The sequence below is a fragment of the Schistocerca americana genome, chromosome 3 (assembly GCF_021461395.2).
Source record: "Schistocerca americana isolate TAMUIC-IGC-003095 chromosome 3, iqSchAmer2.1, whole genome shotgun sequence".
NCBI classification, from domain to species: domain Eukaryota; kingdom Metazoa; phylum Arthropoda; class Insecta; order Orthoptera; family Acrididae; genus Schistocerca; species Schistocerca americana.
Window position 1 is genome coordinate 701740130 of NC_060121.1, and position 13741 is coordinate 701753870.

A 13741-nucleotide genomic window follows, 5' to 3' on the forward strand; every position below is an offset into this window, starting at 1 on the left:
TTACGTTAGATTCCTTTGAGTGGTTGCGAGCGAGCTTATGCGCATGTGCAGTTGAGTCACGTATGAGTAGTACATTCTCCCACTTCTGTCTACAGAAGTGTGGCAGTTAGCTATATATGCAATAGCAGCCAGATTCTATCCGGAAAAATTTTACTGGTGCGCCTAAGCTGCCAGATTCACGTATGCGCAACAGGCCCGGAACTAGGGGGCGGGAGCAAACCCGGGTACTGCTCCGAGCGGCAGTTTCGGGGAGGGAGGGCGCCAAATTCATATTATTGAGGAAAAAGACCCTGTTTCACAAAGCGCCTAGCGTCCAGCGCACATTGGTCTATCGATTACTCATTTGATTTTGAACGCATCCCTGCTGGTTTTTGAAAATTTTGGAACAAATTCGAAGTTGATTTCTGAAAGAATCGTAAGTTGATTTTTGAATGCGTGCATAGTGTATGTGATGTCTCTGCCAGCGGAATCCCCGTCACATCTAGAAATAAACTTTCCTCTAGAAATAAACTTTCCTACAGACAAAATGGGACGGGTCTATACGAGCTGAGCGTAATAAAGCCGAACGGGTGAATGCCAATCGCTGTTTATGTGGTTGACCGGGTTTGCAAATGGTCAGCGTTGTTATAACTATTAGCGAATTCCATAGATTCAGACTACCAGAGTGGAAATAAACGACTAACAGTAATAACAGGCAACAAAGATTGCGTATTGTCTCCTCCGTGTATCCGAGAAAATGAAAGTTTGACGGATAATTTTTGACCAGACCGCTACACCACTAAGGGCCAGTTATACAGTCCCCGGCTAACAGCCGCTATAGCGCGATAGCTAAACCAGTGATTGTGGCAGGGTTATTGAAGTTCTAACAGCCGCTATAGTTCTATTCTGGGAGTAGTGCGGAAACCGCGGTGTACGAACACGTAATAACGCCTAACCGGAGAATAAATGCGGGATAGCTAAACCAGTGATTGTGGCAGGGTTATTGAAGTTAACCAAAGAATAAGTTTTGACACTGGCTGGAATAGTTACAGAATTAGTGATGACAAGACTGTCTGTTAGAACGAGGAAGGAGAAGAAACAGGGACTCACACAAATTACAAAAGAATATGAAGATTCCAAATTCATATAAAAATTTCGTACTACTGCTTTTCGATCTCGTGCTTCAGAAGCGAAAGAGTATGAATGAAGTGTGAAACTATTTCCTAAAATAAAACTTTTTCTTGTAGTAGGCCTAATAGGCATTTGATATTGGTACTTAGTGAATTATATTCTGTCATAAAAATGACCATTTGTGCTAAAACAGTCTCGTTTATTTGGTGTGTGTAACAATTGCGGCAATATTAGAGAGACCTATTTCGTTTTCTCTAGCAGTGACAAAATACACGCAATCAGATCGAGAAACCACACCAGTCTTGGGTACAATTTGTATTAACAGCTTTTCTAATATTAGACAACGACATTTCGTTTCTTCGTGTAGCAAAACGTTGACGAACTTTGATGAGGTAATAGATTCTTTCCCAGAAAGAAAAGTACGCTATATAAAGCTGTGGCAATATTAGAGAGAAAAAAAAGGTAGGGCTTAAGGATTGAAGGAACATGTACTGTCCTGCTTGTCTCTTGTCTTTACTCGTTTTATGTATCTTCTACTTAATTTTATATCACACAAAACAGCAATTTATGAGCTAATAGGCAGTAAAGACTGCAAATTTTCTGAAGAGTTCTTTTCTGCCAGTTATAAATAACCCCATCCAGTATTAATTGCGAGATTTTTTAAAAGAGGGGCAGGATGTCAAACTGGCCGACTGGGAGCAGGAGAGGCACCACAGGACACTGCAATTTCCACTAGCGTGAATATAGTTTGATGGCACCCATTACAAAATATTACGTGTCTGAATTCCATAGAGCGAAATCAGAGACGTGCGATGGAAGAATGTTGTGTGAAGAGGCGTGGCACTGCACTTTGGCACACTTAAGACCAAATAACATGTAACACATGTGTTACGTTTCCTCGAACATATATGTTTTATGTATCGGACTCTTCAGAAAGATGTGCGCTATAAAATGAAGATGTTCTTGAAAAGTCGGCTTTTTTAATTTTTGCCGCCCTACGACAAACGCTCGAGGGAGGGGGAGCGCCAATATCTAATATTACCCCAGTTCGGGACTATCGTAGATCCGGACCTGATGTACAGAGCAGTCTGAGTTGTAGTGGGAAGGTGGTAGTCTCCACATGACCCGTGTTTACGTTAAGTGATTTTGCTGTTTCCTCTTCGTTTATTGCTCTCTCGTCAAATGAAAACAAAACGGATTTCTGTGGCCGGGAGCTATCAAGTGAATTAAAATACATTCACATAATTACGGAAGGCCAAAATATGTAATTAGTTTCAGATTTTAGTTTATTTCCACCTTTCTGACAGTCAAGCGTTAATCGCCTTGCAGAACAATGAAGTTATTTTTGTCGGTTTGTTAAAGAAATTTGACTTTTATTAATCTTTTCTGCTGAGGCAGTCAATTTATTTGAAACGAAGTGTTTAGTTCCACACTATTGGCTCGTTTCAACTGTGCACTGCATTTCAAGTTCACCTTTACATCTTCTAGCAAGTATGGCATTATGCCTTGATAAAGAACCAAACATGAGATAATACAGTACTGGTACACTAAGAAAATTTACATATGAATCTGGACACATGAATGTGCACTTTAAGCCGAGTGATGCATTTTAGTATAGTTCACAGAATTCCCATGCCCTTGGCGTATCCTCTAATGTCTTGTTTCTTTTATGACATTATGTAAGATCTTTTATTGTTTTACACATACGAACGTACAGGTTTCCTGCGTCATCGTAGCTGCGCGACGTAGCAGGCGACGCCTGTTATCTGGCGCTCTCTGGCAACTGCTGAAACGGATTTATTTCTAACAGGTCGCGGGAAAATATTCCGAATGGTTGTTTGGAAAGCGTTACTTTCAAAGTAAATTTCCTTTTTCCCTAGATGAACTCTGTGCGCGAATGTCCGATGAATTTCTAAAAATACAGAGCGTTTGACTCTCATTCAAAAATCAAATCTTTGAGGATCACCATTTATAATATTTTCGAGCCCAGAAGATCAGACATTTATGTCGATGTTAAAAATTTCACTGGCACATTTGTGAGATGTATCTTAAAATGTAAAACGTGCAAAAAAGATCAACATCATGTGTGAAAGCTTAGCTTCTCTTGCAGTTTATTAATCTGAGAGACCAATATTATACGTAAAAGCGTTTCTTTTCTTGTAGCGACACTAAGTATATTAATTTAAACCATTACCTTTTCCTGTTTCTGTGTTCGCGCTACTTAACAGTGATGTTATTGGCTGACTACATCACATGTCCTATGCTCTGAATACCCACTGTCATTGGTTGGCGATATCGCTTGACATGAGCTACGACTGGCTTACAGAAGCGCATCGCAATCTCGATTTCAATCCTTTGGAAAGTAACATGCAATGTTTGGTGGAATTCGAATTTATACTTTCGTAATACGAGAATATGCAGTATACATGTTGCTGCACTTCAGACATCTTTCCAAAACGTCTTTTTCCCCTGAGTTTCGTTTTCTAAAGTGCCGGGAAATTCTACGCCGCTGTATAAAACCACAACCATTGAAAGGATTGATAAGTTTTACAGTTCTGAGGAAAAGTGTACTGTTACTTAACACGGAAAAAGTGTATTTTCATCCATGAGAAAGTGTATTTTTAACCGGGAAAAATCTGGGAATTTTTTTACTCGTTCACGTATACACCTTGTGACAGTGAAGTCATCTTATCGTGTACAACAGGTGTAGATGAAACTAAGTTAATTGTTGGATATTTTTACCAGCCACCCAATTCTGCTGTGACAGTTCTAGAGTTATTCAAAGAAAGTCTATGATCAATAATGTGTAAATCCCAATTGGAGGTGACCTTAATGTGCTGTTTATAGACTGGGATGCCCATGCATTCAATGTGAGGTGTACATCTGAAAATTGTCTTGAGCAGCTAGCGTGGCAGCCCACATGCATCTGAAATACACTCCTGGAAATTGAAATAAGAACACCGTGAATTCATTGTCCCAGGAAGGGGAAACTTTATTGACACATTCCTGGGGTCAGATACATCACATGATCACACTGACAGAACCACAGGCACATAGACACAGGCAACAGAGCATGCACAATGTCGGCACTAGTACAGTGTATATCCACCTTTCGCAGCAATGCAGGCTGCTATTCTCCCATGGAGACGATCGTAGAGATGCTAGATGTAGTCCTGTGGAACGGCTTGCCGTGCCATTTCCACCTGGCGCCTCAGTTGGACCAGCGTTCGTGCTGGACGTGCAGACCGCGTGAGACGACGCTTCATCCAGACCCAAACATGCTCAATGGGGGACAGATCCGGAGATCTTGCTGGCCAGGGTAGTTGACTTACACCTTCTAGAGCACGTTGGGTGGCACGGGATACATGCGGACGTGCATTGTCCTGTTGGAACAGCAAGTTCCCTTGCCGGTCTAGGAATGGTAGAACGATGGGTTCGATGACGGTTTGGATGTACCGTGCGCTATTCAGTGTCCCCTCGACGATCACCAGTGGTGTAAGGCCAGTGTAGGAGATCGCTCCCCATACCATGATGCCGGGTGTTGGCCCTGTGTGCCTCGGTCGTATGCAGTCCTGATTGTGGCGCTCACCTCCACGGCGCCAAACACGCATACGACCATCATTGGCGCCAAGGCAGAAGCGACTCTCATCGCTGAAGACGACACGTCTCCATTCGTCCCTCCATTCACGCCTGTCGCGACACTATTGGAGGCGGGCTGCACGATGTTGGGGCGTGAGCGGAAGACAGCCTAACGGTGTGCGGGACCGTAGCCCAGCTTCATGGAGACGGTTGCGAATGGTCCTCGCCGATACCCCAGGAGCAACAGTGTCCCTAATTTGCTGGGAAGTGGCGGTGCGGTCCCCTACGGCACTGCGTAGGATCCTACGGTCTTGGCGTGCATCCGTGCGTCGCTGCGGTCCGGTCCCTGGTCGACGGGCACGTGCACCTTCCGCCGACCACTGGCGACAACATCGATGTACTGTGGAGACCTCACGCCCCACGTGTTGAGCAATTCGGCGGTACGTCCACCCGGCCTCCCGCATGCCCACTATACGCCCTCGCTCAAAGTCCGTCAGCTGCACGTACGGTTCACGTCCACGCTGTCGCGGCATGCTACCAGTGTTAAAGACTGCGATGGAGCTCCGTATGCCACGGCAAACTGGCTGACACTGACGGCGGCGGTGCACAAATGCTGCGCAGCTAGCGCTATTTGACGGCCAACACTGCGGTTCCTGGTGTGTCCGCTGTGCCGTGCGTGTGATCATTGCTTGTACAGCCCTCTCGCAGTGTCCGGAGCAAGTATGGTGAGTCTGACACACCGGTGTCAATGTGTTCTTTTTTCCATTTCCAGGAGTGTATTTTAGACCTCGTAGCTACAAATAGGCTGCACCTTATCGACAATGTCAGCATAGAAATGGGGATTAGCAATCGTGATGTCATTATAGCGACTATGATTATGAAAATTAATAAATCAGTCAAGAAGGCTAGGAGAGTGTTTCTGCTAGATAGAGCAGATAATCATTTATTAACATCTGACTTAGTGAATTGGCATCGCTTAGTTCCAGTAAGATGGATTTAGAGGAATTAGGGGCAAAGCATAAGCAGATTGTAAATTGTGGTCTGTGGTCTGGAGAGTTATGGGCCTAGTAAATGGACAAAGGATGGAAAAGACCCACCGTAGTTTAATAACAAAATTCGGTGGATGCTGAGGAAGCAGAGGCTGCTGTACTCTAGGTTCAAAAGGGGACACAGAAATGACGAAAAGTGAAGGTTAGTAGAGATTCGTGCATTTGTGAAAAGATCTGTGCGCGAAGCTTACAACAACTGCTACAGTCACACCTTGGCCAAAGATCTGACAGAGAAACCGAGAAAATTCTGGTCGTATGTAAAATCGCTAAGTGGATCTAAGGCTTCCATTCCATGCTTTGTTCACCAGTCTGGTGTGGCAATTGAAGACAGCAAAACGAAAGCCGAAGTTTTAAATTTCATATTCAAAATATCATTCACTCAAGAGAACTGTACAAACACTGTCATTTGACCAATGACAGATTCCCATATGGATGACACCGAAATAAGCATACCTGACGAAGAGAAACAACTGAAAGATTTGAAAACAAATAAATTCACCAAGTCCGGATGGAATCCCACTTCGATTTTACAAAGAGTACTCCATGGCTTTGGTCCATTACCTAGTTTGCATTTATTGTGAATCTCTGGCCCACCAGAAAGTCCCAAGTGACTGGAAAAACATGCATGTGACTTTAGTATATAAGAAAGGTAAAAGAACAGACCGCAAAATTGCAGACCAATATCCGCAAATTCTGTTTGCTGCAGAATCCTTAAACATATTCTCAGTTTGATTATACGTAAGGTCTGGGCATGTTTCAGCAACCACTGTGAAGTGTGGCGGTGGAACGTTGTGTGTCTCAGGGAATGGGGATCTTGGCTTGACTGCACGGATCACGAGGATGGTATAAACCTCTATAAAAAAAAAAACTCAGTCTCAAGGTGTGCTACGCACTGATGAGATGCATGATTGTTGAGGTAGAACAGTCGCTAGCGGGCAACCTCTGAGGAACGTGCCACACCTCAGTTGTATAAGGCTTACCTAGGCACATGGGGCTCTGTCTACGTGGACTTCTAGTTCTCTAGCTGCTTGTAAGACCAAGATGGAGCCTCCGAAATCTTCTTTGCCTCCTCCCAACGGAAAGGGTGGGCCACTGGTAGGTTCCAACACACAGTCCAACTAGAGGGCACGTGTAGCTAGTCCTCCTGACTCAGGATCGAAATCTGAGAATATCATGACTAGTAACAGAACACATACTGGCAGTCAGAATGTGTTTGTAATCGTTAAAAGGAGAGAGGACAGCTTCGAGAAGGTTTCCCCTTTCTTCATTCAAAAAGGGCTCAAGGACACTGCTGGCAGTTTGAAATCTGTTAAGTGATTACGTAATGGGACGCTTTTGGTGGAAACTGCTAGTTCCCAAGAAGCTAAGAATCTCCAGAACGCACACTCCCTTGAGGAATATGCCATCAAAACTGAGCTACACACCACCTTGAATTACAACAAAGGTGTTGTGACGTGCAGGGATCTGGTGGACATTCCCAAAGAGGAACTGAAATATGAATGGGCTCCAGCAGGAACAGTTGACGTACAAAATATCATGAAGGGGGTGGATGGTGTTCTTGTTAGGTCCGACTCCTTTATCCTGACATTTAATAGCATATTAAGATAGGTTTACTTCACTTAAGTGTGCAGCCTTATGTACCCAATCCAATGCCAGCATTTTGGGCATACTACACTCCTGGAAATTGAAATAAGAACACCGTGAATTCATTGTCCCAGGAAGGGGAAACTTTATTGACACATTCCTGGGGTCAGATACATCACATGATCACACTGACAGAACCACAGGCACATAGACACAGGCAACAGAGCATGCACAATGTCGGCACTAGTACAGTGTATATCCACCTTTCGCAGCAATGCAGGCTGTATTCTCCCATGGAGACGATCGTAGAGATGCTGGATGTAGTCCTGTGGAACGGCTTGCCATGCCATTTCCACCTGGCGCCTCAGTTGGACCAGCGTTCGTGCTGGACGTGCAGACCGCGTGAGACGACGCTTCATCCAGTCCCAAACATGCTCAATGGGGGACAGATCCGGAGATCTTGCTGGCCAGGGTAGTTGACTTACACCTTCTAGAGCACGTTGGGTGGCACGGAATACATGCGGACGTGCATTGTCCTGTTGGAACAGCAAGTTCCCTTGCCGGTCTAGGGATGGTAGAACGATGGGTTCGATGACGGTATGGATGTACCGTGCACTATTCAGTGTCCCCTCGACGATCACCAGTGGTGTACGGCCAGTGTAGGAGATCGCTCCCCACACCATGATGCCGGGTGTTGGCCCTGTGCGCCTCGGTCGTATGCAGTCCTGATTGTGGCGCTCACCTGCACGGCGCCAAACACGCATACGACCATCATTGGCACCAAGGCAGAAGCGACTCTCATCGCTGAAGACGACACGTCTCCATTCGTCCCTCCATTCACGCCTGTCGCGACACCACTGGGGGCGGGCTGCAGGATGTTGGGGCGTGAGCGGAAGACGGCCTAACGGTGTGCGGGACCGTAGCCCAGCTTCATGGAGACGGTTGCGAATGGTCCTCGCCGATACCCCAGGAGCAACAGTGTCCCTAATTTGCTGGGAAGTGGCGGTGCGGTCCCCTACGGCACTGCGTAGGATCCTACGGTCTTGGCGTGCATCCGTGCGTCGCTGCGGTCCGGTCCCAGGTCGACGGGCACGTGCACCTTCCGCCGACCACTGGCGACAACATCGATGTACTGTGGAGACCTCACGCCCCACGTGTTGAGCAATTCGGCGGTACGTCCACCCGGCCTCCCGCTTGCCCACTATACGCCCTCGCTCGAAGTCCGTCAACTGCACATACGGTTCACGTCCACGCTGTCGCGGCATGCTACCAGTGTTAAAGACTGCGATGGAGCTCCGTATGCCACGGCAAACTGGGTGACACTGACGGCGGCGGTGCACAAATGCTGCGCAGCTAGCGCCATTCGACGGCCAACACCGCGGTTCCTGGTGTGTCCGCTATGCCGTGCGTGTGATCATTGCTTGTACAGCCCTCTAGCAGTGTCCGGAGCAAGTATGGTGGGTCTGACACACCGGTGTCAATGTGTTCTTTTTTCCATTTCCAGGAGTGTATTCTGGGGTGCCATAGAGAAGCTACGTGTGGCAAGTGTGATCAGGCCACCCATGAAGGTGTCCATTGAAGTGTGTGAATTGCTCTGGGCCTCATCCCATCTGGAGTTGGGACTGCAGCGTGTATCTATAAGAACGGAAGATACAGGAGCTTAAAACTATTAAATGCATCCCATATACTGAGGCAATAAAGCTCTATAAAGCCATGCTGCCCCCTTGTTTTGCTACCTCCACTTGGAAAGCTGACACGGCTACACAAACGGAGGCTGACAGTGTCGGCACTAACACCTGCGTGTGTCCATGCACTTGTGCTGCTGCAGTTGTTTCTACACCCATCAGTCCCCCGCGAACTTCAGAGAAAGCTGTGGTTACTGACGTTATAGACCTCGCTGCCCCTCCAAAGGTTCCGTCTGGTACACTGTCCAATGCTGCCACACTCGCAACCACAATTGTGGCTGCAAAGTCTACCCAGGGAAAAAAATCCAAGGCAAAATGCCAACCACCAGTGGAATCGGGCAGAAAACAGCCTGATGGTGTTGACATTGACCTCTCTGATGTCTATGTTGATTCTTCTTTAGAGGCTATGGAGCTTGATGTCGGATTGGGGCAACCATCTCGCTCCAAAACTGGGCCTCTATCCATTGTGGGCTCCCCTCCCCATCAGAAAGTCAGAATGAACATACTACCCCACTGATAGATGACTCCCATCACACAGTGGAACATGAATGAATTCAGGACGCACATGGTGGAACTAAAATTCCTAGTGCAGCAATGCCCACTCTGCTTGTGTTTGCAGGAAACACATTTCAAAGCATCTGATGCCCCTGCACTACGAGGCTATACCCTATATCGCAAGGATGGCCTGACAGGGGAAAGAGCCAAAGGAGGGGTTGCTGTGTTTGTCAATAATGGGCACCACTCCTCTGCTCTTCTCCTGGATACCAACCCACAAGCAGTTGCCATTGAAATTTCTGCACGTCAGAGGCTTGCAGTTTGTTCTCTTTATCTACCTCCACTGGATTCATTAGACTCTGAGGCTCTCACAGATCATATCGCACAACTCCCCTGACCATTTCTCCTCCTGGGCGACTTCAATGCCCACCACGTCCCGTGGGGTTCAATGTCTACTTGCCCTTGGGATCGAGTTTTGGAGAGCCTCTTGACATCTCAAGAGCTGTGCTTCCTAAACTCTGGTGCTCCGACTCATTTCTGCGCTGCTACTGCATCATTCTCAGCCATCAACCTATCTTTCTGCTCTCCAGCCCTCGCCGACTCTGTTCATTGGGAGGTCATTGAGGACCTTCATTCCCAATCCGTCTTCAGCTACTTGATGGTGTGTTGCTGGAACAGAAGTCACCAACATGGATGATTGGCAAGGCTAACTGAACTCTGTTCGGCCAGTTGGCTGTGTTTGAACACCATGACAGTGTCCAAGAATGAGTGGATGACATCACGTATGTGATCCATCACGCTGCTGATCTATCCATACCAAAGTCTTTCAGCCCTCTTCAGAGGCGACTTGTCCCTTTATGGACAGAAGAGTGCCATTTAGCTATCCGGGACAGGCATGTGGCTCTTCAACAGTTTAAATGCCGCCCGACAGTGGACAATCTCACAAACTTCTGAATTGCGAGAGCCAAGGCTTGCCATGTCATTAAATAGAGCAAAAAGTGGTCGTGGCATGAGTTCCTGAACTCCATTAAGCATTCCACATGTTGCTCAAAAGTATGGGAAGCCATCCAGAGGATTTCCGCTAAACACAGCCGTTTACCGATAGCTGCAGTGCTGAACCAAGGGTGCCTCCAAACAACACCTAGAAACATTTCTCAGACGCTGGCTGAGCATTTTGCACAAACTACTGCCACTGCAAGCAGGATCCACCGTTTTGTTGCTACTGTGCGACTGTCAAGAGTGAAAAGTTGGACTTTAGGTCAGACAGTTCTGAGACCTACAACTTCCCTCTCCTCAAACCAGGAAAGGACCACCCATGTCTCAGTAGATATTGGAGCATCGCCTTGACAAGCTGTGTCGAAAAGACCCTGGAACAGATGGTTAACCATTGTCTGGTCTGGCTGTTGGAGACCAGGCAACTCCTTAGCTGCTCTCAGTGTGGTTTCCAAAAATTTCGGTCCACGGTCGACAACCTGACCCTCCTAGAAGCGGCTATTCAGCAGGCTTTCCTCTGTCAGCATCACTGTATCAGCATATTCTTTAACATCAGTAAGGCATATGATACTATTTGGAGACACTGTATTCTCGCACCACTGCATCAATGGGGCTTTCGTGGCCACCTCCCCATTTTCATTCAGTCTTTCCTGTCTCAGCAGTTTTTTCAAACCCAAGTTGGCGACACACTTATCTGATCGATCTGAACAGGAGAATGGTGTCCCCCAGGGCAGTGTTTTAAGTGTTACAATCTTTGCCATAGGCATCAACAGTATGACATCTACAGTAAGGAGTCCAGTAAAGTGCTTCTTATTTGTGGACAACTTTGCTATTTTCTGTTCCTCCTCCAGCATTGCAATGGTGAGCCATCAGTTGCAACTTACAGCAGTTTTGTGCCAATAAGAGAGAGAGAGAGAGATACAGTGCGCCTTCTGGGCCTCATTTTTGACTCCAGATTGTCGTGGTTGCCACACCTGTGAGATTTGAAAGCCAGAAGCCTGAAGGTACTGAACATTCTCAAGTGCCTCAGCCACAGGTCTTGGGGAGTGGACAGGGTGCGTCTCCTCCAGTTTTATTGGGCTTTTGTGCGTTCACGGCTGGACTATGGGTGCACGGTGTATGGATCAGCGAGGCCCTCTTATTTGTGGCTCCTTGATGCTATCCACCATGTGGGGATTCGACCGGCCACAGGTGCTTATCGGACCAGTCCCATACCCAGCCTCTGTGCTGAGGCTAGGGAACCACGACTTACCATCCGGCGGCACCAGGCATGTAAGTTTCTTGCAGCTCCAATCTCATCCGCTCACTATATTGTTGCTCATTTGCCTTTGGACCGTCTTTTTTCCCAGCATCCCTCAGTAACAATGCCGTTTGGAATCTATGAGCAAAGTGTGCTGTAGTCCCTCAGTGTGGAACCTGTACAGCCCCAAATCCAGGGTTTTAACCACCTGCCACCCTGGTTACTGGAGAGGCCCAGAGTGATTTTAGGTTTGGTGCAGTACAAGAGAGATTGCACTCCTGTCACCATTTTTAGTGCAACATTTTCTGCCATTTTATCTGAGCACCACGACTATGTAGCTGTTTTTACGGACAGGTCAAAACAGGGGATTCTGTTGGTTGCTCTGTTGTTTTTCCGGATCGTGTCCTCAAGGTCCGACCGCCTCAAGCGTTTACAGTCTTTGATCCAGAATTGTCTGTGATTTTGCAGGCACTGGAGCAGATGAGACGTTCTTCCCATCCTAAATTTCTTGTCTGTTCCAACTCACTAAGTGCCCTTCACTCATTGCAATGTTTGTATCTTGCACATAAAATAGGCCATACCATCCAGGATGCCCTCCTCCAACTAAAACGACTGGGGAAGGAGGTGGCTTTCTGCTGGGTTCCAGGGTACATCATCATTGCTGGGAACAAAGGGCAGATCTTACGCAGCCAAGGAGGCATCTCTTGATCCACAAGTCTTTCAGTATGCCACCCCCCTGCATGCACTCATCTCGCTGTTGAACTCATGAGTCATGCATCGGTGGGAGGATGGGTGGCTGGAAATTACTGACAGTAAGTTCCATTTAGTCAAGCCCACAACGCGTGTATGGTGTACTTCTTTCCAGCCCTGTAGACAGGACAAGGTTCTCCTCTCTCGACTTCGGATAGGCCACAGTCCTATGACCCATGGTTTCCTGCTCCAGCGAGAGGACCCTCCAATGTGTGGTGCTTGTGGCATCCAGGTCACTGTGCGTGCCGTGTTTTATTGGATTGCATTTTATTTTCTGACCAGCGGGCTGCGGCTGACTTGCCTGCTGATCTGCCATCTCTTTTAGGAAATACTCAAACAAATGTGGTTAACGTTTTAAAGTTCTGTGACTTGTCCAATGTTTTTACCAATATTTTAGGTAGAGGGTCTTAATTTGTTTACAGGGTGACTGGCTCACCCATATTTTATGTAAATGGCCAGCTAATGACAATTTCCTGTTGCATCCTTGACACTCCTTTCTCACTTTCCTTACGTTTTATTTTGTTATACAGCATTTTTCTTCTATTCCTGCTTTCTTTGTGTGTATGCTTCCATTTTACTAAGTTTGTCCACATTCATTTCTTTTAATGTGTGTCAGAGCGCTGATGACCTCGAAATTGAGTGCCTGTAAGCCCCAACACACACACACAGTTTGATTATAATAAACTTTCTTGAGACTGAGAAGCTTATGTCCATGAATCAGTATGGTTTTACAAAGCATTGCTTGTGCGAAACTCAGCATGCCCTTTTCTCACATGATATACTGAGAGCTATGGATGAAGGGCAACAGGCAGGTTCCATATTTCTAGATTTCTGGAAATCATGTGACACGGTGCCCCATTGCAGGCTGTTAATGAAGGTACAAGTATACAGAATAAGTTCACAGATATATGAGTGCACAAAGACTTCTTAAATAATAGAACCCAGTGTGTTGTCCTCGACAATGAGTGCTCATCAGAGACAAGGGTGTCATCAGGAGTGGCCCAGGGGAATGTGATAGGACTGCTGTTGTCTTCTGCTGTTGTCCTCTAGATACATAAATGATTTGGCAGACAGGATGGGCAGCAATCTGCAGTTGTTTACTGATGATGCCATGGTGTATGGAAAGGTGTCTAAGATGAGTGACTGTAGAAGATACAAGACAACTTAGACAAAACTTCCAGTTCCTGTGATGCATGCAGCTAGCCCTAAATATGGAAAAATATAAGTTAATGTGGATGAGTAGGAAGATCAAAACT